Raw genomic sequence first — 27233 nt, 5'->3', positions numbered from 1 at the left:
CCCTAACACACACACCACAGATTTTTCGCCGGAATTGCACTGTACTATTAAAGCAGTAAAAACAAACCACGAGGAATATTCCCGCTGCCATATTGAGTGCCACGTTTCCTCTAAAAGGAAGCAAGCTGAAAGTATGAAAAACAAGAAGAGATTGCGTTGAGTATAACTTAAGACATTCGGATGACCGGCCGCGTCGGTATTACGTAGGCAGCACGTGTTACACCAGAGAAGCCGACCCCATCGGCAGTCAACGGCTAAAAGCTGAGGCCTTAGGTCAATGTGTTTAGGTAAGACAAAAAGTATATGCCCCTGTAGGCTACTGAGCAAACGAAACCAAAACAGTATACAGAAGAAACAAAACGTTAGGCACATCACATGAAGAAAAAAGGTCAGCACTGCGGCTTTGTACGGTGGAATGGCGCGAGACTGAGGAAATAATGGACGAAAGATGAAAGAGCAGTAAACATACGGGTCACAAGGACGCGTATGAGCGCCACCTTGCAGAAATTGACGGTTCGTTTCTGGCACGAAAGGAAGGAGACAGAGGGGAAGGTAAGGTGCGCGAAATCCACAGAAACACAGCGGACGTACCCTCTTGACGTATTAGCGACGAAGCAGCTGCCGCCACTCTGTGACGTGAGACGTCGCAGACGCGTTTCGTACCTTGCGCGGTTTTAGTTGTAATGTCTTGCATTTTTATTATTCTGGTTTTCTCGGGGCCGGACATCTCCGCGCGCTTTTGCTTTCTTGTTCGCCGAAGGCGACGCCGGTTTGTAATGGTAGCCACGGACAAGAATCTTATAAGGAAACAGGCAGACAAATTGTCCCATGTTTTCAACGCGCCCTTCTTTGGATTTAAGGCCTTTGGAAGAGGATTTTTTTTCTTAGAGCTCAGTTTGAGGAAAAAATGCTGCTCTCGACACTTTGAGTAAGAAGTGCTTTAGCTGCTATTTTCTTGTAATATAATACACTTTTTTTGCTCCTTACAGTCACTGAAACAAAAATGACCAGGCGCTCGGCTACTGATCCAGAGTTCCCGGGTTCGAACCCGACCGCGGCGGCTGCGTTTTTATGGAGGCAAAACGCTAAGGCGCCCGTGTGCTGTGCGCTGTCAGTGCACGTTAAAGATCCCCAAGGGGTTGAAATTTTTCCGGAGCCCTCCCCTACGGCGCCTCTTTCTTTCTTTCTTCTTTCACTCCCTCCTTTCTCCCTTCCTTTACAGCGCAGTTCAGGTGTCCAACGATATATGACAGATATGGCGCCATTTCCTTTCCCCAAAAACCAATTATTATTATTGTTATTATTATTATTATTATTATTATTATTATTATTATTATTATTATTATTATTATTATTATTATTATTATTATTATTATTATATTATTATTATTATTATTATTATTATTATTATTATTATTATTATTATTATTATTAATATTATTATTATTATTATTATTATTATTATTATTATTATTATTATTATTATTATTATTATTATTATTCTCACTTTACTGTTGGTTGAACCTTCTTTTAGGACGCCTCAAAAACGCTTCGCATCATAGAGCGTTCTTTGCAGCTTATGTCTCAATGCTTTCAAAGAAACGCGAATTGCTCGAGAATCGCTCTCGTTGGTGAAAAAAAAAATTGATCGTGTATTCTTATAAAAAGCATTTTATCCCTTCAAACGAGTACAAAAACTACGCGGACATGAAAGGACTGAAATGTAGCAGAAAAATTAGTTTTATTCGGTGTGCTCGAGATGTGCTGCAGCTTTGCTTTTCTATTAAAGATCCCACAATACAATCCTACAAACCTACGATCGTGCAGTCGACCGCCTGCTCATCACGCTGCCCAAATCTGAAATCCGTCTGGTCGCTCACAGCAGCTAACACTGGGAGATTGCAAAAATGGAAGGTAAACCAGCTTTCTCGACATTTTATTGAGCTTTCCTTCACATGTTCTGTTTTCAATACTTTTGCAATGAATTGGGAGAGAAAGTTAGAACAGTCGATGACTGTTGACTGTGGCCGGTAGAGTGCGAGCCAAGGCGAAGGTCAAGGATTCAACAGAGACGAGCCCAGACACAAAAGGTAATATTATTTTAAAGAAAACACGTTCCTATATTGTAGTCATGTGACCACTGAGTATCAGCAACGCATCCTTTGCGCTCGGACATTTCCTGGCTTGGCATTTGCGCGTTTGTTCCTCGATGGTCTATTTGAATAAAAACTTGAGTTTGCAGTCCAGCTCTTGTCCTCTGTTATTCTCTGTTGCGTGCGCGTAAGTTTTCGCTGGTAGTAACGGCAGTGAGCACTTGTAATTAAGTGGTGGGGGATAAATGCTCATTTTGAAATGAAATTTTCTCGACAATCAATTCGTATTTCCTGCTCAAGAAATATCAGAACGGCCGCGAGTCAAAAACAATCTATATATACTAAAGAAAAACTTGGATGGACATGTCCTCACTGTCGCTTCAAAAGCCCCATGGGTAAGTCATGGATGGAGTACATTGTGAAAAATATTGTCCGTTAGGCTTCGTCACAGTGCACCAGCAAACGCCCTGGACAGCAGGTTTTTATTGTTCCTAGAATTGCAGAACTACAGAACTGCCGCAGACCGGTGCATCTGGTTTAAGGCCAGACCAGAACAACCATTACAGAATTTTTTCGTAGGGTATTATCGTCCGGCGTCACTGCTTACCGCGTCCGCCAGCCGCTGGGGCGCATGCACTGATTGCTATGACGGGTCAGGTGCCAGCGCACGGTACCACCTACGTGTGCAGCGCAGTGGTAAGCAGTGACGGTTTACGGCACACCCAGTACTACAGCTTGCCATTACTAGAATTTATTTTACCTTCTTAAAGAAAGGCGGAGCGTGCCAACTTAAAGTACCGTTGTGTGTTCAAAGGACCGTTAAAAGCCCCAAACGCAAAGAACAAGTTAATAGTGACTGTGTTGCACTAGACGAAAAGAGAATTTCGTGTGCGCACATAGCGATGGTAGCAGCTGAGATATCTCCGCTAAACGAGCACGTCAGCAAAATTAGTTTTTGTGAGGGCCGTTTTCGTCTACAGTTTTCAAGACTGCTGAAGCTGAGTGGTCTCGTCTTTGCAGAAAAGTGCGTCTGAACGTCTTACAATGAGCATATCAGCAATGCTCTGGAGATGGCAAAGGACGCCCGTCTTGTGGTTCGCTTTTAAACTCCAAAAACTAACAGCTGCAAGTGAAGACAATGCACTGAAATGAACAGTCCACAAAATGCAAGTGCTAGCGAAACATCCTTGCCCTTAAAGGGACACTGAGGAGAAATTGAAGTTGGCTTGTATCGATAGAATACCAGCTCCTGATCACAAAAGCGCCGCTCTTACTGAAAACAAAGCTCTCGTAAAGTAGAAAAAAGCAAGAACCAAAATACAGGTATCGCCACCACAGGCCAATCTCGCAAGTACAAGCCTGGTGACGCCATAGGACAAGAGACGCAACCTTGGAGCAATTTTCCATCCTACATGGGTTCGCGAATCTCTGAGGCTGACAAAGGTAGGTTGCGCAGATCAATATTGAAGTAAGTTTTGTTTTAAAACCAATAGTCCACTTTTATCACACAAGGAAGGCAGGCAAAGGACAGCCTGAATGTTGGAATCAAAGAAAACTAATGCTTGGCGGCGCCACAGGCGGCCAGGAGAGTTTCGATTTTTTATGGCGCTTCGCGTCTATGAGCTTTGCGTGCTCCGTGCTTTTGTTTTTGACGCGCCTCGATTTACAAGCGCCGAACAGCAGAGGAACTCCAAGTGCCGCTTAAAGTGCTCGTTAACCTTTGAAGGAGCCTGTTAAGGCTGGTCAGATGATCGCTACGGTCGATGAAAAACTATGATGGCACGATGGTCGGTAATCGTACAAGGCAGCACTTGTGTATTCGCACGCTCGCCCGGCGAAACATTCCCGGCTGTGCCAGTCAACTTCAAACTACTTAACGGAAATCGTTTATTAGGGACAGGAGACAAGGTACAAGGAAGTTCAGGAAAATTCCTGATGGCCTAGCTCTGTTAGGCAAGGATATACCTAGCGAAAGCACGGAGATTTCTGCATCAGAAGAGTGCATTCACTAGACGCGCCTTTATTGACGGCTGAACCTTGAGCCGTCGTGCCGGAGTGGCTGCGTCTCCGCCTCAAACGCCGAAGGCCCTAGTTCGATTCCGAACCTCGGCACAGGACTTGTTTTCTTTTTTTCAGTGAGTGGGCGGGGGGTTTCAATGGCCCCCATGGATGCCGCCGCCGAATACGTTGGTTAGCGGTTAAGCGCAGGCTCTTTAAAGGCGCGTTTATGCTGCGGCGAGACGCGCTCGCGCGCTGCACGGCGGAGTCACGTCGGTTAAAGCGAGACCCCCTATGCTCCAACTGCGCTAGACCGCCGACGCGTTCGGCGGCTTCGGCGCACCCTGACCGCACCGGCGGGGAGACTTGGAGCATGTCTCTATTTCGCGCCGTGTGCGCCAACCGCCGCCGGACCGGCCAGACTGCTTTGGCTCCACGGCAAGGTGCGCGTTGTATTCAATAGCTGCGGCAGTTTTTCGGAGCTGTTCTTTTCGAGCTCGGCTAATTTAATCCATTCACAGTACATATCTGAAGGTACATGCAAGTGGGCGAGAGAGCCCGATCCAGTGGACCCGTGGGATCTAGCGGAAGCCCTCGAAGCGTCGTGCGCCGGCTTTAGTGTCAAGCCGCCGACTTTAAACGCGACCGCTCTTGAGCACCCATTTATTTTTTGTTTTTTGTGGCAAAAAATAAATAAATAACTTGCCCCTTGCAATCTTGGGAGACCTCGACGCCGCCTGCTGCGCCGTGCAACCGCGCCGTTCAAGGAATCACTCACAATCCGTTGGCCCCAAAGCAACGGCCAGCCTCCGCTGGGCGCAAGCGCCGACCTTGTCCTCGCCCCTTGCGACTCTCCGCACTGTGGTTATGGTATTTAGTTTGCAACGGCTGCTCTCTGAGGAAGGGGCGCCTAACCTAACCGCGCTCCCTCAAAAGCATCGCACGCTCTGTGGGGCTGAGGTCGCTGAAATGCAGGCCGGAGTTTTTGCGAGAACTACGTCGTCGGGTTCAGGAACGGGATCCATCGAAACGCTGGCATGACGCCGGTGCAAACGTAAACGAAGCGACGGCAGCGGCCTCCGATAGATGCATTCAACGTGCGGCTGCGGTAGCTTTCGTTTCGGCAGCTGCTAGACCGCACCGCTAGCCGCCAGAAATCACGGAGTCTCCGTTTGCGTCACGTTTCACGTCACTCCGTTCAGCGTCGTCATAAGAGTTCTCCGTGTCGTCATAAGAGTTCTCGAGTTTGAATCGGAGCGGCGGGAAAAAAATGTTTCAACTTCGAATCCAAATTTCTTTGAAATAAATGCATCTTTCGCCCCCGGAAAAGCGGAAACAAAGCCATGAAATGCCGAACTATCAGATATTGCTAACAAAAAAAAATTTGATAGCGTTCTCCTCAGTGTCCCTTTAAGATATAATGCGGCTGCCTTGCAGTGCAAGAATGGGATATAATGCGGCTCCCTTCCAGTGCAAGAATGAGAAGCGAAATCGTGATAGGAGAATTGCGCATCCATCTACTTTTTTCCCTTAACCTCTTTCCTCTTGACGTCCAAAATTCCTCTCTTTCGTGCTCTATGTGGTCACTCTATTCTGAATTTCCTGTTCTTCCCTCTTGTTTTTTGCTCTTAAGAGAATATCTTAACTAACCCTCACATGAGCTTTCTTCACCTATGTAACCTGCACAATAGCTACAAGGCGAGTGAGAAAGTTTCCTTTGTTCACAAATTATAATGTCGATGCCGCTGCCATCGCAGTGAAATTCCGCTATTTTCAGCATTCGGGGACCAGTCTATCACATTGGACGGTCGGCCATGCGCAAAAGCGCAAAGTTTGCAGCAGCACATTCGCGATCAGAAAGTGTCTGAAAGCTTAAATAGGTGGCTTCACCTGGATTCGTTTTCTGCTGGAGTTGACCATTCTTTGCTTGGACAGAAAGCTCCAGCGCCCTCCGCTCGAGCTTATATCACAATTTGAAGAACTGCCCCTAGTGCAAATCATTTAGTGATGATTTTATGTTTTACGTGGTTAGCTAGAGACACAAAGACGATACCTTGATCTAGCTCTTGCCAGTGAACGAGTGAGCAGCTGATCTAATCCACTGAAAGTGCCACAGCTGACAAATGTGTTTTGCCGTGCAAAGCCAGCACCTAGCTCAAAGTGCGCCATTGGCGACACGGTGCCTTCATCTTCATTTTATTGTCTTAAAGACCCCTTTCGGGCCATTACATACCGTGTGGGATTGCATGCAAGTATTGATAAGTTTTGTAGATGGGAAGTGCGGTCGTCACAAAACTCGACGGGCAGGTAATAGTAAGGCCGTTCCAGTCGATAGTCGTTTGGGTAAAAATTAACCAGCAAAAGTAGCGATTCTAGTAAGTGGTCAAGCAATATTGAATGGATATGCGCAGTGCGGTGGGATACGTATGAAGGTGGTGTTACGTATTGGGATGATTGAGAGAACTATGAAATACCTTATGAAACAAGCAGATGCCAGTGATACGACGATGGCTATAAGGCTCAAATATTAGGAAGATTTAATGCAGTTAAGGTGGCATTAGCATTTTATTGGCGATTAATTTCGCGTGCTGTGGTGTATGCTTCAGGTGACGTTTCAGAAATCCGATAGATATGTTTGCCCGTGATTGGACGTTAGTTATATGAGTGCACCAAGAAATCGGGAAAGCTCACTGCTTTAGGTTATGTCATGGTATGTAAAAGACTGTACAAGTTGAACACATCAGTTGAGGATAGTGTAGTGAATACGACTGGCTGTTGACGACAACGAAAGGATGCAAGATTAAATTTGTTCGGATTTAGTATCATGAGCCATAGCTCTCACCATTGATGAACATGCTTAACATAATTTTGAAGAGCTGTCTTGTGGGATATTTTGGGCGCTGTGTGATAGATAATGCAGGCGTCGGCAAACATGTGAACGTGACATGTTTTGATGCGTTATTCATAGTTGAATGTTAGAAACAAGAGTGGACCGAGGACAATGCCTTGTAGAACGCCTAAAGTCACAGAGAGGATTACATAAATTTAGTTTTTAACCAATACAAACTGGGAGCTATTAGTCAGAAATTATTTCATCATTGCGAGGACGTTAGGGTGTAAATTTGGCGGTTCTAGCTTTTGTAGTAAACCTGCATGAGATTCGGTGTCAAATGCTTTAGCGAAATGTATAAAAAACTACATCTGTTCGAATATTACGATTAAGATGAGCATGCGGATCATGAACGAAAAGTATGGGCTGGGTTTCGCAAGAAAAGCTACTGCGGAAGCTATATCATCAAGTATGAAAAATCTTCTTACCATGCAGACAGTTCATGACTTTGTAATGAATGACATGATTTCAGATTTTTCATGGTATACTTGGGCCCGCAGATCTGTGCATGGCATCCTGAAGAAAAATTAGTTCATCTGTAGCATAGCATTCTCTCAAGAGAAAAGCATACAACAGCTGTACCTTACCAGTACTCACCTATGGGGCAGAAACGTGGAGGCTAACGAAAAGGGTTCAGCGCAAGTTAAGGTCAACCCAGCGAGCTATGGAAAGAAAAATGATAGGTGTAACGTTAAGAAGCCGAAATCGGGCAGCGTGGGTTACGGAACAAACGCGGGTTAATGGCATCCTATTCGAAACCAAGATGAAGAAATGGACTGGGCATGACGTGTAATGCAAAGGCAAGATAACCGCTGGTCCTTAAGGTTGACGGAATGGATTCCAAGAGCTGGCAAGCATAGCAGGGGGCGGCAGAAGGTTAGGTGGGCGGACGAGATTAGGCAGTTTGCAGGCACAGGGTGGGCGCAGCTGGCAAACGACAGGGTGAATTGGACAGACATAGGGGAGGCGTTTGCCATGCAGTGGGCGTAGTCATGCTGCTGATGATGATGAAAGCATACCCACTGAGTAAGTGTGTTTCCAGTGTGTATAAGTAGCTACACTATGCACTACCGTCGAGTATCATGTTAGGTCAAGTTGTCAAGTGACGGGTGTGTTCTTAGAGAGTATTTGTCTGAATAATGGGCAGGGTACTAACCAGGACGACACAGATAATGAACGCAATTATTATTACTTGAGTCATTAGTCATTTAAACAACCATTAAAAATTTATAGCAGCCCTTATACAAAATTAACCTTGCTCAACTTACTAAGTTTACCTTAAATGTGAATTGAGAAGGACTTTACTCTCATTTCGATTTGCTCTCAACTTGTAACACGCATCTTTTTTCTGGATGCTCGCCAAAGCATACCAGGTTCTGAACAACTCAGTTGATGACCAATTTGCCACAAGTGAATACTTACTCCAGAGATTACATCGACGGGTTCTTTGGACGCCTTCATTACTGAGGACAAAGTGCTATTGAAAGAAATTCTTGAGTAACCTTCGCGTATAATTTTCTGAGGGAAGGTCCCTTTACTGGAGGGCTTTATTCCAATGTTTCCCTGTTTTCTTCCGGGTTAAATGGCTGGACATGTATGTCTGTTTCGGCACTACTGTCTTTTATCAAAGAATCCCGGAAACACTTGGCAGAGCGCGAGAGAATAGAGCGTGAGGGACAATGCGGATTCCACTTTTATCTCTTTTTCGCCGACTGGTGCGTGAAGAAAAGAACAAATCAAGAGCCATTACGGAGAATCACCCTTTTTAAAAGTACCATTCAGTTCTCTGCTCGCATAGGCTAAAGCGTTCTGTCTTCTTTAAAACTGTTTTGCCAGCAACAGACCCCGCAAGAGGAGAAAGGTTTTGGTGGCCGGTGTTTAAGTGCCAGGCCTTGCCATTAACCAAAAAAAGTAAACAGAACAAACAGGCGCTCGAGTAAAATTCTGCAGCCACTACGCATGAACACACTGTGGTGCAAAGCACAGCGTTGAAGTAAAAGCCGTGCTGGCAAGAGAGGGACAGCGGTGGCGACGCCAGAGGAAGTTCACAGCTAAGAAGCGAAGTGTGTGGCTGCTGGCTGCTTTCGTGTTCTGCACAACAGTGCACACGGCATCCAATAGCTGCATTTTATATTCCCCTGTTATTATTTATTTCATTTATTCTCTTCCGTACTGCTCTCCTTCTGCCTTCATCTCCCAAATTGTCTTCCCCGCGCACAGTCGCCTGCCAGCGATTTTCAAACGCCAGCTAAATTAATTTTTTTTTCATAACAAGGCTTCCCTCTCTCTCTCCCTCGCCGAAATATTTTCTGTTTCCGTTCTTCTTCATAGCTTTCCCTCTTCCTGATTGGCTGCTCGAGGCACGAGCAAATGCACTGGGGCCCCTTCGTAAACCATGCCATGCCGCTGATGCTCCTCAGAGGTGGCGCGGCATTGCCCACCTCCTCCCATCTCTGGCTTTCACGAGACGGCTGCGTTCTCCGCGATTGTTTGAGAAAGATGGCGCGGTGCAGCAGGAAAGAAAGTGAAAGAAATAGGGGAGAGAGACGTGGGGAACGAAAGTATCAGTCCTCTCCGCCATAATCTTTTTCAATGGGTCCGTTGGGTCCTTCAGCGGATCCGGGTCTTGCTGGGGCAACCTACTTCGCCTGCTTCGCAGTGCACACGCGCAATTTGCCGCATTTAGGCCGACAAGCCATTACGGCAATGTCTCGAAGGGGGACGGAGGAAAGTGGGGAGGAACAGGGAAAAAGAATGGAAGAGCAGCTTTAGCTCCCAGGGAAAAGGGGGTAGAGAGTAAGGAGAGCGAACACGAGCGGGGAACGAAAGATGTCGCTAGTGCATCTGTGCTTTGCGTGCCAAAAAGCGGACGTGGAAGTCATATGACCGCTCCGTTCTTAGTTTGGCGATGTGTTTGAATTTCGTGGTACATGCCGTGCCACTAGAGGGAGGCAGCAGACCCCCCGACGGCGTCAGCATTGGTAAGCTGTTGTTCTCCATTGCCTTCGACAGAGGGTCTCTATTTGTTTACACTTTTTGTTGTAGCACAGCCATTGACAGCCATGGCTTTTGTGCTAGCGTTTCTGCTTGCAAATTGGGGGGGGGGGGGACACTGCTTCAGAAGTGTGCTTTTCGAAGCGGCGATTCTTTGCTATCGCACCATGTGGTGGGTCACTTGCTGTCGACTATGTGTTCGATTGAGAACTCAGGGAAGGGTCATTAAACGCGGACGCGCTACCACAATCCCAGATAAGCAAAACTGACACGAGTAAAATTTATTCTACGCAATTATGGTAGATACATCAGTAATTTGCTGCATAACTTTTTGTAAATGAAATATAAAGAAACTCCCAGACACTCTGCATTCCTTGCTACGAAGCCAAATGTAGTCCACAGCCCGCCTTTTGTTCTCATAACTGCGCTCGCGCTGGTATACTGGTCTACTAAAATTAGTACATGAAGCCCATTAATAACAGACCTTCTTCACAACCATGTGCAGGTTGGGCTTTTTGCCACAATGAAAAGTGGGCAACGCGACAATGTTCTACTGCGGCGACGGCAGTGCATTTTATCATTAAGAAGGTCATTCACAGTAGCAGGACTCTATAAACACTGAAGATATGTTATCGAGAATTTTTTTTTTTTTGCGAACTGGGAAATACGTTATATGACTGAGGATGCGAAGGTCCAGTGAAATAGTTTCATTTGGCAACTTTTTCGAAGACATAAAAAAGAAGATTTCCGGCTGTGCATTGAGAATGGTGATAAAAGCTTGTTGATAACTTTGGTCCTGAAACCAAACGGCTCAGCACAGTGGGGAACCAACAAAAATCGCCAGCCAAAGAAAAAAAATTGCGTCGTCGGGTGCCAAAGCCATGGCACAGATTTTTTGTAAGTAGTAGGAAACACTTATTGTGGTTTATTTCCTTTTACTATCAGCGCTGTTTGATACGCTTGACGTGAATCATGTTAACCGTAACGTCGTAATACTCTAAAATCTTTGCAAAGTGTAAGCTACAAATAAAGCGCTGTGTTTTCTGCATTTCCGTAAAAATAAAATTCGACAATCTCTTAAGGTTGTCAACATATTCATCATATGTAAAAAAGTTGATTCGGGAATTCATGATTCCAAAAGGCAGAATTTGTTTGCTCCTGATGGCGCCTAATCGAACCCTGGCATCGTTCACCAGTTTTCAGTGCGGCCCAAAGCCAGACATAAGGCTATGAATATGGCCTGTTAATTATGAGCTCTGTATGCGTAAAAATCTGGGTGCAGTCATGAGGCCAGAAGGCGGGCTGTGGTCTAGATATGGCTCCTTAGCAAGGCACGGGGGATGTATTGTATTTTCATGAATTTCATTTAAAAAAAAGAAAGTGATGAGATAAATTCCCAGCGGATTTACTATTACTATCCTCCGTTGCATAATGTGCTTTTTAAATTTTATCTTTCTTTGCTGCATAAGTGTAGGGCGTTGATTTTGTGTTGATTCTGAAGAGAATGTTAACTTGAACCCAGATCTTGCTTAAGTCTTTGCAATAAAGCCAGTATAAAGCGAGCTGTGATTCGGAAATAAAAAAAAAATATTTAATCGCTTTGATTTCATGCTGTTTTAAGTCGAACAATTATATTTCCGAAATATATAGCATAATATATCCAAGCGACAAAACTCTCATAATTATGCTTCAACGCCAGCTGATTATACTAAATAGAAGCAAGGCATTTTTTTCTGCAGACCAATACAAAATTTCGGCATGGAAACCAATTTTTCTAGAAATAATACAGTCAATTTACCTTATGCCTGGGCTAATTCCAGCCAGTGTACTCTCTTAAATTAAATCAGAATATTGTTTCTATGGTTGTTTGAGAACAACCGATAGAACACTTTATTATGGATCTTTTATTTCCTGCAGATTTTTTGGGGGGAAAAGATTCGCCCTGGTTTCGGCGATAAACATGGACAGTCACTTCTATAGGGCAACCGGCTAGTGAGTTCGTTTCACACAGGGGAGACACATAAAGAGAAGATCAAGTCGAAGCGGGAAACAGCAGAGAACTCGTTTCAATGGAGAAACATTAAGTGCTCCAAATGCGCCTAGTCCGCTCCTGCCAGCAGTCCCCTGCTTTATCCACAAAGCAAAAAAACTGAGAGGCTCTGTGGTGTACGGAACAAAGGGATGTAAGTCGGGTGGCAAGAAGCAAAATCGAGTTACTTACGTTCACACTTTATTAGTTCGCCAAAGTGGATAAACCTAACTGCCTCCGAAGAAATGCAGCGTACTGACGACAATCAGTGAAATAAATGTTGAGGGAAATACATTGTGCGAACAGCAGCGCGCATGCGCAAATGGACTGATCTCGGCCGCATGTTCCCGGTAACCATCGCGTCGAGTAGTGAATTTATCTTTTCTTTTTTTTTTTAAATTCTGCAGAACAAGCGTTCAAGATTAGGAAGCTGCAGTGCCCAGCCACAAATATATTCCCCGACACGTCGACCTTGCTCGCGTGGATGCCCCGAGGTCGTAGGGAGGCGCTTTTGTTTCGATGAGAGGTCTGGCTTGAAAAGTGAGAATTCTGTTGTTTTTTTGCGTCCATGCGCTAACCTTCTGCCTCCGCCCCCTTCTCCTCAGCAACTTTTACCTCTCTTGGACACGCATAATTTTTAGGTGCAGCACCTAGCGTGGCACGGCAAGCTTTCCTTTGTATCCTTTAGGTGCATGTTTCTTCTCGTCGGCTGTTTAACAATCCCTCTCTACCATGGTAGATACAAGCCGCATTAAGCTGTCCGCCCAAACAGAAGCCTGCTAAAACCATGGCCCGACAGAATAGATGTCTTGCCAAGGTTGGTCCAACTTTGTTCGCTTTGTGGCGGCCAATTAGTCTCACGGAGGTTTGTCATTTTCTTTCTTTGTTTCTTTAGTTTCTTCGCTAGTCTCGCTAAGGCATTCCGTTCGAGGATGGAAGAACGCGCCAGTTTAAGTTTAATGACTAACACCTCTGATTAGATTCATCACCAAAAGCACCGAATGGTTTAAGTTTCTCACGAGAAACGGATTCATGCGCCCCGGTGCGGAACTGACGTGTGTTATTTATGAGTTCATTATTTTTCCGATGAGAATACTTCTAAATTTGTTTCTTGTGACGCTCAAGACTAATTGTGATTTTAATGTCAGCTGTTTGCGCTTACTTATGTGGAGGAATTTCGCAGTGGCGTCTAGGCATCTTCCAGCACAAAAGGTGAGAGGTCCTTATTTATTAAATCCATGCGCATAATGTTTGGAAGTTTTTTGCTACGTTGAGACAGAAAAAGGAGGTAGTTAATCTCGATTCTTTTGCCACTGCGAGTTTCGCAATGTGCAGGTTCTGATAAATGTCGCCAACCCGCTTTGTTGCTACGAGTCCTACTTAAATCGCCACCCTGTTTCATCTAACACCTGGAATCCGCAGCTTGCAGTTTCGGGTCGCATTAACGCACATTGCATCTCAGCACCGCATTCCGGATACATGCATCTCTTTTTCGTTACAGAGCCGTACATGTTATTGGCTGCCTGGAACAAGAATTCGTGTCGTGTAGTACATCCCGTGGTCCCAATAATCAGAGTGCCGTTTATGTTAACGACAATCAAGGGCAGTTTATTGTTAACGACCAGCCTAACTTTACAACTTCCCTTATCCACTTGTTCGCGAACGATTGCGTTATTTGTCCCGAAGTAGCTTACCCTACAAGGGTTTCTGCGTTACAAAGTTACCTAAACGCATATCTGAATGGCGTAGGCCACGGATTTTAAGGTTAGAAATCTAAAGCTATGCAAGTGTCACTGTAGTATTACCCCTGCTTGATATGCATTAAATAATATTCCTTTGTATTCCGTTACTTATAAATGCTTAAATAAGCACATAACTAATCTTAGCTGGAAGCAACATATTGATTACATTATTAATAACAGTTATCCCATGCTTGGCTACCCGCTCAAAACAATAAGCCAGCCAGGCTAAACATATGCCTCCGCACATCTACTCGGTGTAACTAAACGTTTCTAAGGGAACTGTTTGTTTTATACTGACTACATAGAAGTCTTTAGTACAGCCGTGACCGAAAAAAGATCAGCGCTAGTTTTCTTTTTTTTATGGGGGTTTAACGCCCCAAAACGACTCAGGCTATAGGGTTGTCGTAGTGACCCTGTTGAAAATTTCAACATGATTTCTACTGGAAATCATTATGGACACATTAGAAACCACGATTAGTGCGTTGGAAAGATAGTGGTGACGGAAATAGTACTGGGCTTGCTGGAGACATGTTGGGCACGCTGGAGACCACTAGACCTCATGGCGGCGTAAATGGAGAGAGTTTTTGGCACATGGCAGATATGGTGGAGGCAGCGGGAGCTCATGTTGGTGTCTTTGATGACAAAGCTGGGCTAGTTGGGCGCATGTTGGTCGTAGAGTGGGCTGCTGTAACTCACGTTGGTGACGATGGAAACATAGCTGGGAGGGTATGCTAGCCGGTAGCACTTGGTGTGCTGAACGATACTGGTCTCTAAATGCTTGTGCACAATTGCAAATGTGAAGCGCATGTGCGTGCCACTGTGCAATTCGCAAAAATCGTTCGGATGATATTTGAATGGGTTTAATGATAGGCTGCGAAGTTCCGGGTCATGCAAATACACAGACGATGCACCTTTCTATCGGCGTTATGGCGGCCACGCGGCAAAAGTACGCTGCCTGCTAGCCTCAGCATCGTGTCGCTTCGTATTATCTACCACCACCCACAAACGGGATATGAACGCCCGAGCGCGCCACTCTGAATGACATATACTAGCGTCGCTGAGCGCTTGACTCTCTCTGCGAGAATGTGCTGCACGGTGCGGGGGCTCACGGTTTTGATTGGGCTTCAGCTACAGCCTACCGTAGCCAAAGCTCAGCAGATTTGATGACAGACCAAGCCACGCACATGAGACGCTCTGGCCCATTAAGGATCACCCCGATTTCAAACCTCTCGTTGGGCAGAACTCTCGAACTAAGCCCTCCAAACTAAAGCACCCCAGGCGCAACCTGGAAGCAAGCCTATTTGGTTCAAGTTCGCGAAATTGGCAGCACATTTACTATATGTATTTCGTAGACCACAGACAGTCAGACGCCGTTCAAGTATATGAAAATGCGTATATGAAAGTGCGGACATGAAAACTTCTTGGCAGCTATAGAGGTACACTTGCAGGTCAGAATTGTGAATCCTGAGAAATAATTGTGCTAAAATGGCCACTACGTCCGAAGTTCAAAGGTCGGGCTGGATGAACAGAAGGTTTCAAGCTATCAGCAAGGTGTTTCAAGTTTAACTGCTTCGAGCCTAAATAAATACTTGGGAGCCAATAGCGGCACTGAACCTTTGCAAGCAACAATCAAAATCAAGAAAAGGCCCATGTCCTTGACTTGACTTGTCGCCGTTATATAATGTAACTAATCTGATCACCGCAAATTACGGGTTTACACAAAACAGTACCTATCTGGCACGCTACTCACCACTCTGTGCGTTGTGACGAGTTAGAAGTTGTGGTGCCCATTTCAAGGTAGCACACCCTGTAGGCATTTTCCAAACACGAACACTATGAAGCTTTACCGGCTGCCGGCAACCCCTTCCGTATTCGACTGGCTCTCAAATCACAATGTCGAATTCACGGATTCTTTTTTCGCGATTTCTGGTGCGAAGAAGTACAATATGAAGCCGGAGATTACATTACAGATCATAATAATTTTTATTACCACGCTTTCCACCTCACCTCGGGATTATTTTTAACAGGTGAGTAACGATCATTGCGTATTATTTTTAAAAGAGTGTGGCAGGAAGAAAAACCAAACAAATCAAAATAAGTGAAGAGCAAGGGCAGCTGTTGCAACTGCAGGTTGTTTTAAGAGAGAGCTAAAAGTTCAAGATCTTACTTTTTCTATGCAGTTTCGTTTCCTTGAGGGTGAAATAAAATAGAAAAAAATGGAAACACATCTGCTTCATAAGAGACTGTAATATAAGCAGAAAACTTAATTATTTCTTTAGTGCTTTAATTGGGTTTATGCCCTTGTGGTCCCGTGGGAAAGAATCAGTGAGTATTACTGCGCTCCATCTTCATTACAAGATGATTTAGCTTCAGCTAGTAGCACTTATCAGCCAATCGGCAGCATAACCTTGTTAGCAACGCTGTGCCTTTATGAATTTAAAACAGAGCACTTAAAATCTTCCTCCTCGGTTTGTGCAACATTAATTCTCCCGGAATTATCTCGGGCTATTCGCCGTTGCGTAGTTTTTCGTAGCCATGCATTAGCCTTCATTACACAAAGATATCTGGAACACGTTCATTTATATGTAATTAGATCCCAGATGCTGCTTTGTGAACGCACTGTGGAGAACGAGAAAAGCTGTTTCTGCGATCAGAAAACAATAACCTCAATTTTACTACTGGTTATAATATTTGATAGACCTCGTCACGTAGCGATCTAGACGCACAGTTAGATGAACTATTGTTGTATGAATGAATGAGCACAAGCGAAATTTAAACTTATATATCTAAGTTCTTCCTGAATTAGCAAGCATCGCTATTCATCATATCGACCTATATATTTGAACGAGGTTACTCAGAGCTCTGCTATGTAGTAGTACCGTGTGTGCTCTTGTTGGTATAGCACTAGTTGACAAGTAGACGAATATAAGGAAGAATAAATTTATATCTATACCAAAAATAGAAAACTTATGAACAAAAATGAAACAGCATATTCATAATGCAAAGCAGCGCCGGTTTCCACAGTTCAGGGGCAGAAAAATTTCAAAAATTTCCCGCGCACACACTGCTCACAAAAATAAATGCACCAAGGCTATAATGAATACGCACTTCCGTGAGCTAATTCTTGTCACTACTTGATGATTATTTTTAATTAGCGTTATCAAGTTGAAATGTTTTTCACCAGGCATTTAGACCATATTTCAGTAGAGTGAACATCGGAAAGGAAAAAGTCAACCTTGTGCCCGCAGCTTGCTTATGACATACAGAGATCTTCATTTGCGAAAGTGGTTTCATAAGTGCCATAGCAATTCTTGTTGCGATTACTTTTTTAGGGCTATGTTACTTACTCCAAACTGTTTGCTCTCCACGCGATCATGGTTCTTAGTCAGCCTTAAAAAGAGCAAATAACTCAAGAAGGACAACGTACTTTAATGTGCAATAAAAAAAAACAGCAGAGGCTACTGGATTTTCCCACCTTTACTGTGCCCGTATTTTAGGAGACACATCCTCCTCATAGCATTTTGCTTATATCGCTTCGTTATTTCTTTAATCTGTTTTTTTGTTCTTGTCTATGCGTATTTTCTGCTTTACACCTCCTGCTGATGTTTTTCATCTTGGATACTGCGCTTCCTGGTCCCCATTAAAAACTGTAATGCACCGTGGCCAAGCTGGTGGCGTGTCGTAGCGCCATCATGCGGCACCCACTAAAACGCCTCCTCGCAATGTACGACGCTGGTCCAGCAGATGGCGCCATAATGCAAGCACAAATGCTTTCGCATTACTGCACGTAAGTCGTATTAAGTGCCTTCTTGAGTCTTTATAGTGTTTTAGTTTAGTGCATAAGTGTATTGGTTGCCTAATGCTGCTTTCTGCTACATTATCTTACATTGTTTTTACCATATGTGCCCATCCTCCGTGCTCTATACATGGAACACATTTATTTCGTACGTGGTAAGCCAGAACATCACGTTGGCAGAATTATTATTCGGCCTTGCAACAATTAGTGCCACCAATACGATAGAAAGGTTGGAAGAATTAGGAATAAAAGGGGACGTTTACACCAATGTCGCAATTTTTCTGTGCTGTAGGAATGCACTATTAGTCTATAAAGCAAGAAAGCGTTGCATGGGAACTTCTGAACGAACAATATGCCTTTACGAACAATAAAAGCATTATTTATAATATTTTAGATGCGAGAGAGATTTTTTTCTGAGAAGGATATAGACTTAAGATGATGATGACAATGATGTCTGAAAATATCATGAAAGCTACAGACATCACATACTGAAGAAGTTTTCATTCAGCACAAGCGGGCATCAACAAGAAACATGGGACAAAAAGTACGTCAACTGTCTGGGAAGAATTATATTTACAACAAAACAGCTAGTAAAATCCGGAATCTACACGTGGACGCCAGGTCTTCAGTGAAACGACTCCCTCAGCATAGTGTACAGTGCTTTATTGAATGAATCATTTGTGGTCAGCTTTAATATAATTGGTAACAAAATAAGCGCTCTTCCTTGGTCCGAATTGTCTTAGCAGTGAGCACGGCTATGCCTTCTTTGTAGCGCTGCGAGTGGGTGAAAGCAGAAGCTTATATCATTAATTTGACGTAAACGATAGACTGCTTCGGAAATACCTATTTGTCGCATATGAGGATCCTGATTGTTACGTTGTCTTTTCATTTTAATACCGTAAAAGCTGCCATGGTATTTAAACAGAAGCATCGGTCTTGTCTGTCTCTTAGAATGGATGAATATTAGCTGTGAAGCTTTATGTCGTAAAGACTTGCGTCAGCGCCCGTCCTGTGTGCTTCTTCCTGCGTCCTTGTTTTTTTTGTTGCGCTATAAAGAACTTCGAGAAAGTATGCTTCACCAACTAGCCCCACAACGTGATTTTTTTAGGTTAACTTGCTTCATCTCTGACGTGTATTTCAGTGCCGAAATAACATCATGAGCTATGTACTTGACCAATGCCTGACACGTAGCGAAGAAAAAAGAAAGAAAATATTGAAGTATGCCAGCTCACGAACACGATTATGTATCTGAGCAAACACAACGCCGCTTTCTTGGGTCAGTACGGAAGCAGCACTAGGCTGTTAGCCTTAAAATTAATCTAACAACTCATGCTTTCGACTCACTTCTCCTTTTGCATATATTACGAAAACTGAAGGAATGTCTTCCGAAGAGATGATTGAAATGAAGTTGAAGTATCAACAATCTGTTCATTCAACATTTTAAATGGGTCGTGCTATCTGGGCACTCTCGAGCAGACGAAATTCCGCAGAACACTTGATTTCGATCTTTTGCGTGCACCTATCTCTATTTTACTGACAGCCCAAACATTCTTTGTGGGTACTGATTGCAGTTTTATTGTTCATAATTTCCATATTTGTGCCAAAAATATATATTGGCGTGATGTAATAGATACTATAGAGAGTAGAAAAAGTCGCTTGTGCTGTCCAAAGTGATGCTCCTCAGTAATCTAAAAGCGCTCTAGGGAAATAAACTAGCTTAATCCTCAGCAGTTCCTTCCACTGCCTGTTTTCGCATGTCTGCTATTTTATTCATATATGTCGTTTTTTTTCGCTTCGTTCTCCAGTGGTTCTCATGGTGGCATTCGTTGGACGTCACATACATGTGTTTGCGAATTCAGTTTCTTTGGACGAGGGATTTGCCTGAGTTTGCGCTCCACTCCTTGGCTGAGCAATCGTTTCCTAGCGTTTTCTACCGCTCGAAGTTGTGTCCCTCCTTCTCTTTTGCATTTGGTCGTCTGTGTGCTCGCCTATTCTTGCAGTCACAGTGTGGTTCACAATCGGACTCACGTGTTTGCTGTGCAATGCGAACACTGCCGTCGCAGTGCAAATAGACTTTCCACAGGCTGCGGTTCTCTCCGAACACCAAACAGCCGGAGGCGATCGATGTCTTGCGCTTACAGCAGCGTCACACTGCTTATGGGTTCTAGTAGGCAGTGGATTTCGCAAGATTCTCTCTGACGGTTTCGTGGGTCCTGGCCACTTTCCTCCAGTTATATTTTCAAGGATTTTGTCTTTTTGAAAGAAAGAAATTGACAAGCAGTCAGAAAAAGGGCTGCAGCGCAAGATATTTTCAGCAGAAATTGAGGGTCTTGCCGGTAACCCATCTAGACAGCGCAGAACCAAGGCAGCGCTTCCTGCTTTCGTGTCATTTTTCACTACGGCTGACAGCCTCCGATGAATAGAAGTGCGACATCTTGTTTGCTTAACGCGAAAAAATGACCACATCGAAAAAAAGAAGAAGTAGTGCCACGCAAATCTACCGTCTTGTCAGCATTCGTCTGGCATTTTGCAGGCAAAGGTGAAGGCGTGGACTAAACATGTTCCTATTTTGTGGCTGTGTTTTATTTCATATTGGATCATCTCACATGACAGTGGAAGCAAGGTCATGGACGCTATTCGCGATGCAATTGAACACAAAAGCAGTGTAAAGGCCTTCGTTCTGATTTACTCTTGCATGTCGCCTTCGTCTTCATCAGGATTGCGTTTGTTGCGGTGAACATTTTTTTAGGCCATTTATATATATATATCAGCCTAGGCTTAAACTTTTTATTCTCCTTGAACATGCAAAGAACATGTGAATGGAATAACTCGTAACGGGACCATACGTCCTGCAGTTCCTATTTACTTTGCTTGCAGGACAACCATGGCGATCCCGGGTGCGCAGAAGGTGAGCAGGGTTCAAACATTTGGAGCTCTCCGTTATTAAAAGGGTCAACAGACTTTCATAGACTTCTTTCATACTGTATAGCCTTCTTAGGGATATTTATTGTTGTCTTTTCCGATAAAATTTGTAGAGGCAAAAGTCTACTTAAAGTGTATGGCCATAAATCTATAGGCTGTGTATAGACTGTCAACTCAGTTGCGTGCGCTTATGCGTCCGCTTCCGGAACGTCCATGCCGATAAATTGCAGATTTGAACACGGCTCGACCGACACAGGTCAGACATCAATTGTCAACACGCAGTACGCCTACCATCGTGTGCCTTACTGAACCGTCAATTTTCTACCCCATCATTATAGCTGCTTGACAACCAGTAAACCCGTTGTTCCTTTCAAGATTTATTATTTCGTTCAGGCTGGTCCATAATGTGTAGTTGTGTGTTTCATGGAGTATTATCTATTAGTGTGTGCGTTTCAGCTGTAATTACGTCGTTCCTCTCCAGCAAGGTAACTTTCAATGTCGATCACCCGCCTCCCAAAACACCTTTTCCACGGCAGTAAAGACAGAAGCGGAATTTCAGAAATATAGTTCACACACGCCACCCACCAACATAGTGGGAAAAAAGATATGGCCGGCCTAGTGCGGTAAGGCAGCGAGCTCCTAAGGAAGGCGAAGCTTATCAAGGGAGGTTTGAAGGTCTTGTTAGCAGATGATAATAAAACTTTGTTTCTATAAGGTAGCCACAGCTGGTACCAGATTATATGAATCATTCGAAGAAGCCTTTGTACCGAGATGGACGCTGTGTGACTGGTGACGACGATAAGGAATTGAAAACGAGAAATTCATTGCGCAGTGCAACCAAGTCATGGACTCGTAAAGAAAGACTCAATGCGCTTGAACGAAATGATTGTGCTAAGAAAAATCTGTTCTGATCTTTGAGAGTACAGGGTCGAAATGCTTTTCGAATCATGCGCGTTAGAGTAAATACTGGACATCACAAGACTGAGCGCGACACTCTGCGAGTAAAGCTCTATATTTGTTGTTTCGCTCTGTGGCAAATATGACCAGAACCGTTATAACATGTGCAAGAGGCTTTTCCATGAAAGCATTATCTTCATGCACGACGGCTTGGCTTGAACCCGGAGCGCATTAAGGCACGACTGGCATTGTTTTGTACCGATAGCGACATTACGGTGGCATTTCAAGCCTTCAGCGTGTCGGTTGCACGTGATGGTGGCGGCGCCACCACCGCCACGTGGTCACGTGGTTGGTCACGTGACCAGCCACGAGGTACGGAGCAGCTGCTGTTGCCGGCGGCGCGGTTCGCCGGCGAAACCAAGCTGCAACAGCTGTGCGCGCATGCGCCGTGTCAAGTGGGACGAAGATGAAGAAGGAACGCCCAGCGAAGCGGAGCCGCGAAAGACTGACTTTGCAATTCCACTGAGCAAGTTCCACTCAGCCATCTGTAGCTATTGCGTCACTCCAGGTTTAACCAGAGCTTCACCACTGCCAATTTTTTCCTGAAGCAGCATAAAGCTAAAACGAAAGTTCGATTACTCTCTGGTAAATCGAACGTTAAGCGAACTACGCTCTGAGCCCACGCTACAGGGTTTTGACCTCAATACTCTTGCTTTTTCGCTGCTTCCTGGACCGGCCTCTCGTCTAGCCTTCCGCAATCGGTATTGCGCTTTGTCGCGTACACTCAGGATTTTCAACTAACGGTCTATGCTATGTCTTAGATTGTAATCATTTCCTCTCTGTTGCTTCTCGATTACACGCCTTCTCACGAGTCTGTGGTTCCATTCGTCATTGGCTCTCTTTGTCCATGGCCACGTGTGTTCCTCTCCGTTGGTCACGCGGTCGCCCGAGGATGACGACGCTAAAATTTCGACCTGAAAGCAGGGTTCCTGTTCATGTAGCGGCTATCGCTGTAATAGTTGCGGTGCACTTGGACACGATACTCTTTGGTTGAGCACAACCACAGGTGGAGCCCCCTAGTTGGCAGCAAATATGGACTTTCTAGTGTTACGGCCAAGTAGACAGTTACCGCTCTGGTTTTGTGGTGCATGCTTCATGCGGACTTGTCTTGCTCGCTAGTGTCTCTTTACTCGACCAAAATGCAACGCAACTTTTGGGCACCGAAATTTAAATATCCACGTGCATTGGACACTTCATTTTTGGGGACTTTATGCTGCATCTGCTGGTTGCTTTTATTTGGGCTGGTGTTGGCATGTTTTGCGTGCATTTACAAAAAAATACCGCAAGAAATCAAATTTTGGAATCTGCATCCACTGCCAAAGGGGGAAAAGTAATGATATGTGACCATGAACCCCAAAAAATGCGTCCAATGAAGCCCTAAGTTGTTTGACGATGGAAAAAGAAGGGCTTTCTATGCCAGCTAGCCCATTATGACTTGGGGTTTTTGGTTAATCTCGAAAGTATGTTTGTGTTGAATGGTAACCATTTCTGTGTCTTTCCGCAAATGCAAGAAACAATTTTAGGATAATGCTTGCGAAAATTTTTAAACTTATCTTAATGTTCTGTCATTTCAGCAAGCACTTATATTTCGCCGCTCCAGCCGGCTATGAATGTTGCTATCAACATATACATGACGTTTGTGACTACTCTGATAACCATTTACGAGCTGTCGCTTAAAAATATGATAAACAGTTTCATAAGCCACACTGAAAATTAGCCCTCTCATTGAAATGTCGAGAATACGTCAGTGTAAAGAACTAAACTCCGGAATGGCAGGTTATACTGAAGTCACAGAATATTAGACTGACTGATGTCGTTCATTTGGTTCATACTGACTGCCGTAGACCACGCCGTTAAGAATCATAAAGTAAAATGAGCTTTTCTCCAGACTTCATGGCTGTTGTGGAAAGGAACAAACAAAAGAGAAAGGAATAACAGAAGAAAAAAATAATATCAAGATGCATAAAATGGAGGGTAGTTCAGATGCTCCGTTCCTAAGCGCTCTCAGGAGTTCTGTAATTGTGGTGAATATTGAAGTTAAACAGCATTTTTTCGGCCGTTTTGTAAATAGGTACAGGTAGAAGACCTAGAAAGGAAACGTAACGGGTGCTGATCCACAGTCATCGAGCGTCGGTACTCGTTCTAAAGAGCGATGCTCGCAATGTGATCGTTGTGCACTGTCTGTTGCAGAGAGCTGCATGGCAGCTTAGGGCGCCTAAGTGCGCGCTTAAGTGCTGTGTTTAATGGCAGAGGCACTGTTCTTGACATTGCCGTGGTTGTTAAAACTTGGCATGCCCGGTTCAAAGCACGACAGGTTATAAGATTTGTATTCAAAACAGCGACAGTCGCCAGAGTGGCCCACATCGCAAGCACTCGTTTTTTTTCACATCGCCTTCACCTCTACGAAACTACGCTGACAGAAAGCGCGTAAGCACGCCCTGTTTTTTTATGAATTAAAATGCCTATACACATCTCTTAATTGATATTGTGCATTTGTCTCAGCTTTGAAATCGTAGCTCTTTTCTCCAGGAACAAATGCGCTAAACGAATATGGTTTTACTTCTCCCAGATCACAATTTCATCAGGATATTGGGTTACTTTCATAACAACTCTCTGATGGGATCTCTTCGTACATGGCGATGCATCTGTGCGAAAGGAATAACCGCCGAAAGGTATTTCTGCCAGCGGTCATTCGCTCCAGAAACTTTTCTGGAAATAATTCCGACTATTCATGCAAGTAACAGAAACGCCGTCGCCAGAACTAAGCTCACGGGTATAGAAGAATACAGTCATATTAAAAATAAAATTACAGGTGCCTTTCATTTAATAATTGGCTAACACTCGTTTAAGCCATTAAACAGGAAGAGCTCTTGAAATCGATAGCTGTTAACGAGAGCCCTTCCCGCGGCTACGGTATTCATAGCTGGAACCATCAACGTCCGATGGATGAAGGACGGAAGGGAATCGAAAGTCGGGTTTGAAGAGAAAACAAGACAAAAATAAGCTGGAAATGCGTGTGCGGCCGTTTCGCTGCAAATTTGAGGACCTGGTAACATGACCGGATATTAACGCGTAAGCATTAAAGCCCCATAGTGAAGAAAACCTGTGCAGCATCAGGTAGCTTAGTGTTGTGTACACTTGCCACTTACCATCTATCGGTAGTAAGAGACACCTGTCATCAGATGCGGCGTTTGGTACTCGGAAGAGCCTCTGGCGACCAGCCACAGTTTGCAGGTGGCATAGAAGGAAGAAAGTAATCACGCTCTACACTTGCTGGGGAGACAAGGGGCTGGAAGGTGAAGGAAAAGTGTCCGGCGTTCGAAGGCGTCCAGTTTTGCACACCTGTCACCTACTACTTGTTCATATATAAAACAAGCAGTTAAAATGAAGAAGACTTAATGCCAAATCATTTTCATCGCGCGACCATAATTAAGCGCCACCGTAATTTTGTTCATGGTCAGGTTAGCAGTCCTGCCTATGAGACCAGCGTCAAGGACGTGCCCGTGTACTCCTGGTGCTCGGTGGCGTAGTCCAGGTAGCACCCGCCCGTTGGCTCAGTAGTTAGGCGCTCGGCAATTGATCTGTACCAGATCAGATCTGTACCAGATTTGAACCACACCACGGCGTCCGCGTTTCGATGGAGGCGAAATGAAAATTCACGCCATACATAATCACACAATCAATCACGTGATAGAGAAATGCGCAGAGTATAACCAACCTCTATATATCGCCTTTAGGTATAACGAGAAAGCATTAGACCCACTAGAAACCTCAGCTGTCATGCAGATATTGCTGAATCAGGGTGTAGAAGAGCCATATATAAAAATAATCACTCCCTCCTTTATCCCTTCCCTTATGTAAGGAAAGGGATAAAGGAGGTAGTGAAAGAAAAAAGAAAGCGGTGCTGTAGTGGAGGCCTCCGGAACCTGGGGAATCTTTAACGTGCACTGACATCGCAGAGCACAAGGGCACCTTTTGCAATACTCCCTCCCTTATCCCTTCTCTTACGGCGCGGTTCAGGTGTCCAATGATATATGAGACAGATACTGCGCCATTTCCTTTCCCCAAAAAACCAATTATTATTCATTTTGCCTGCATTGAAACCCAACCGACCACGGTCGGCAGCGTTATATACGCTTGTAACGAGAGCAGCAGATTGGACACCCGTCGCCGTAGCTCAGTTGGGAAGAGTACCGGACGCGGTATTCGGAGGTCGTGGGTTTGGATCCCACCGGCGGCATGGTTGTTTTTTTCTGCTGCTTTATAAGTAATTTTCTTTAAGCGATTTATTAATCTAAGTATTATTATTACACTGATAAGCATAACACATTAAAAAAATAAAAAAAAATTAACGTTACCCTATGCACCTTGGTTTCGGTGACTGTTGGCTCCCTTCATAAATTTGTCAAACGGGCCCCTCATTTCCTTTAACTTGTCTGCTAGTAGCTTAACGAGGGTCTCAGTTCTGGCAGTCTTGATGCCATAGGTAGCATAAGAGGGCTCTCGCACAGTTTCCGCTCTCACCGTTAGATGACGTTCTACGTAACGCTCGCGGTATTACAGGACGTACTACGTCCGCCGCTATGGTCGAGGGTGGCGCTGGTGAACACTCTCAAGGCTCGCTTACACCCAGTAAACATAAATACCCACGAGAGCAGCAAATTGGACACCCGTCGCCGTAGCTCAGTTGGTAAGAGCACCGGACGCGGTATTCGGAGGTCGTGGGTTCGGATCCCACCGGCGGCATGGTTTTTTCTGCTGCTTTATATATAATTTTCTTTAAGCGATTAATTAATCTAAGTATTATTATCCCACTGATAAGCATAACACATTAAAAAAATAAAAATTAACGTTCCCCTATTCACCTTGGTTTCGGTGACTGTTGGCTCCCTACACACACACACACACACACACACACACACACACACACACACACACACACACACACACACACACACACACACACATATATATATATATATATATATATATATATATATATATATATATATATATATATATATATATATATATATATATATATATATATATATATTCATACGAAGGCCGGTCGCCGGCCGAAACATCAAGAAAAGTACAGTTTTCCTTCACCGCGTCTGTTTTCTTTGATGTCTATTGACAAGCTAGCTCTAGCAGCTGTTTCCACCATGTAGATTTATATTCTCATAGAGACCAAATTTATATATTGTATAAAAGCACAAATAGCACTACTAGCGCGTGCTGCATGAAAATGCCTCGCACGTGTAGTTCGCTCAAAATGAAATGAAAAAGGTGCCACACAGATTTCACGTTTTTTTCTTCCCCTATTCTCTTTCGAAAGACTACTTCCAACTCGCATCTCTTCAGCTGTCGTCGCTGTGAACGGGTTAAAACCTTGATTACTTGCTTTTTTCCTTCATTGTTTTCCTTTCAGCTACTCTACAAGGCTGTGCATATTAGTCGAAAAGGCTCCGTGTTTCCATCAGAAAGTCTTCCAAGTGTCAAGCTCAAATATGATGCTCGCTCATACTATACTTTACTTTTACGGAATTGTTAAATCACGAAAGAAGGAAAAAGTGTACGGCCGATACAAAAGGAAAAAAGGACACAAAATGACACATTCGTAAAACAAGAACAGAGCCTGCGCGTACTTTACAACATTTGTACGCACAAGAAAGTGACTATGCTGCTGCAATCATTTTGCATTTCTCTTCCCACTCATTCTCGTCGTAGCATTACATAGCATCCGGGTGCTCCAAGGAAGCAAGAGAAACCGAGAATGAGGGATACAGGTATGCATTGTTCAAATGAT

General features: G+C 44.2%; 1 long non-coding RNA gene and 1 other non-coding gene across 2 annotated transcripts in view; one reads left to right on the top strand and one right to left on the bottom strand.

Annotated features, from left to right (window-relative positions):
* The window catches only part of LOC144110750 (uncharacterized), a 72016-nt gene that overhangs the window by 24058 nt on the left and 20725 nt on the right, over positions 1–27233 (bottom strand). The gene's annotated exons all lie outside the window — the stretch shown is intronic.
* TRNAP-CGG (transfer RNA proline (anticodon CGG)) lies at positions 26094–26167 on the top strand. Its single transcript has one exon. It is a non-coding gene; the product is annotated as a tRNA-Pro (tRNA).

Source organism: Amblyomma americanum, chromosome 11 (assembly GCF_052857255.1).
Source record: "Amblyomma americanum isolate KBUSLIRL-KWMA chromosome 11, ASM5285725v1, whole genome shotgun sequence".
NCBI lineage: Eukaryota > Metazoa > Arthropoda > Arachnida > Ixodida > Ixodidae > Amblyomma > Amblyomma americanum.
This window is presented reverse-complemented; position numbering and strand designations above follow the sequence as displayed.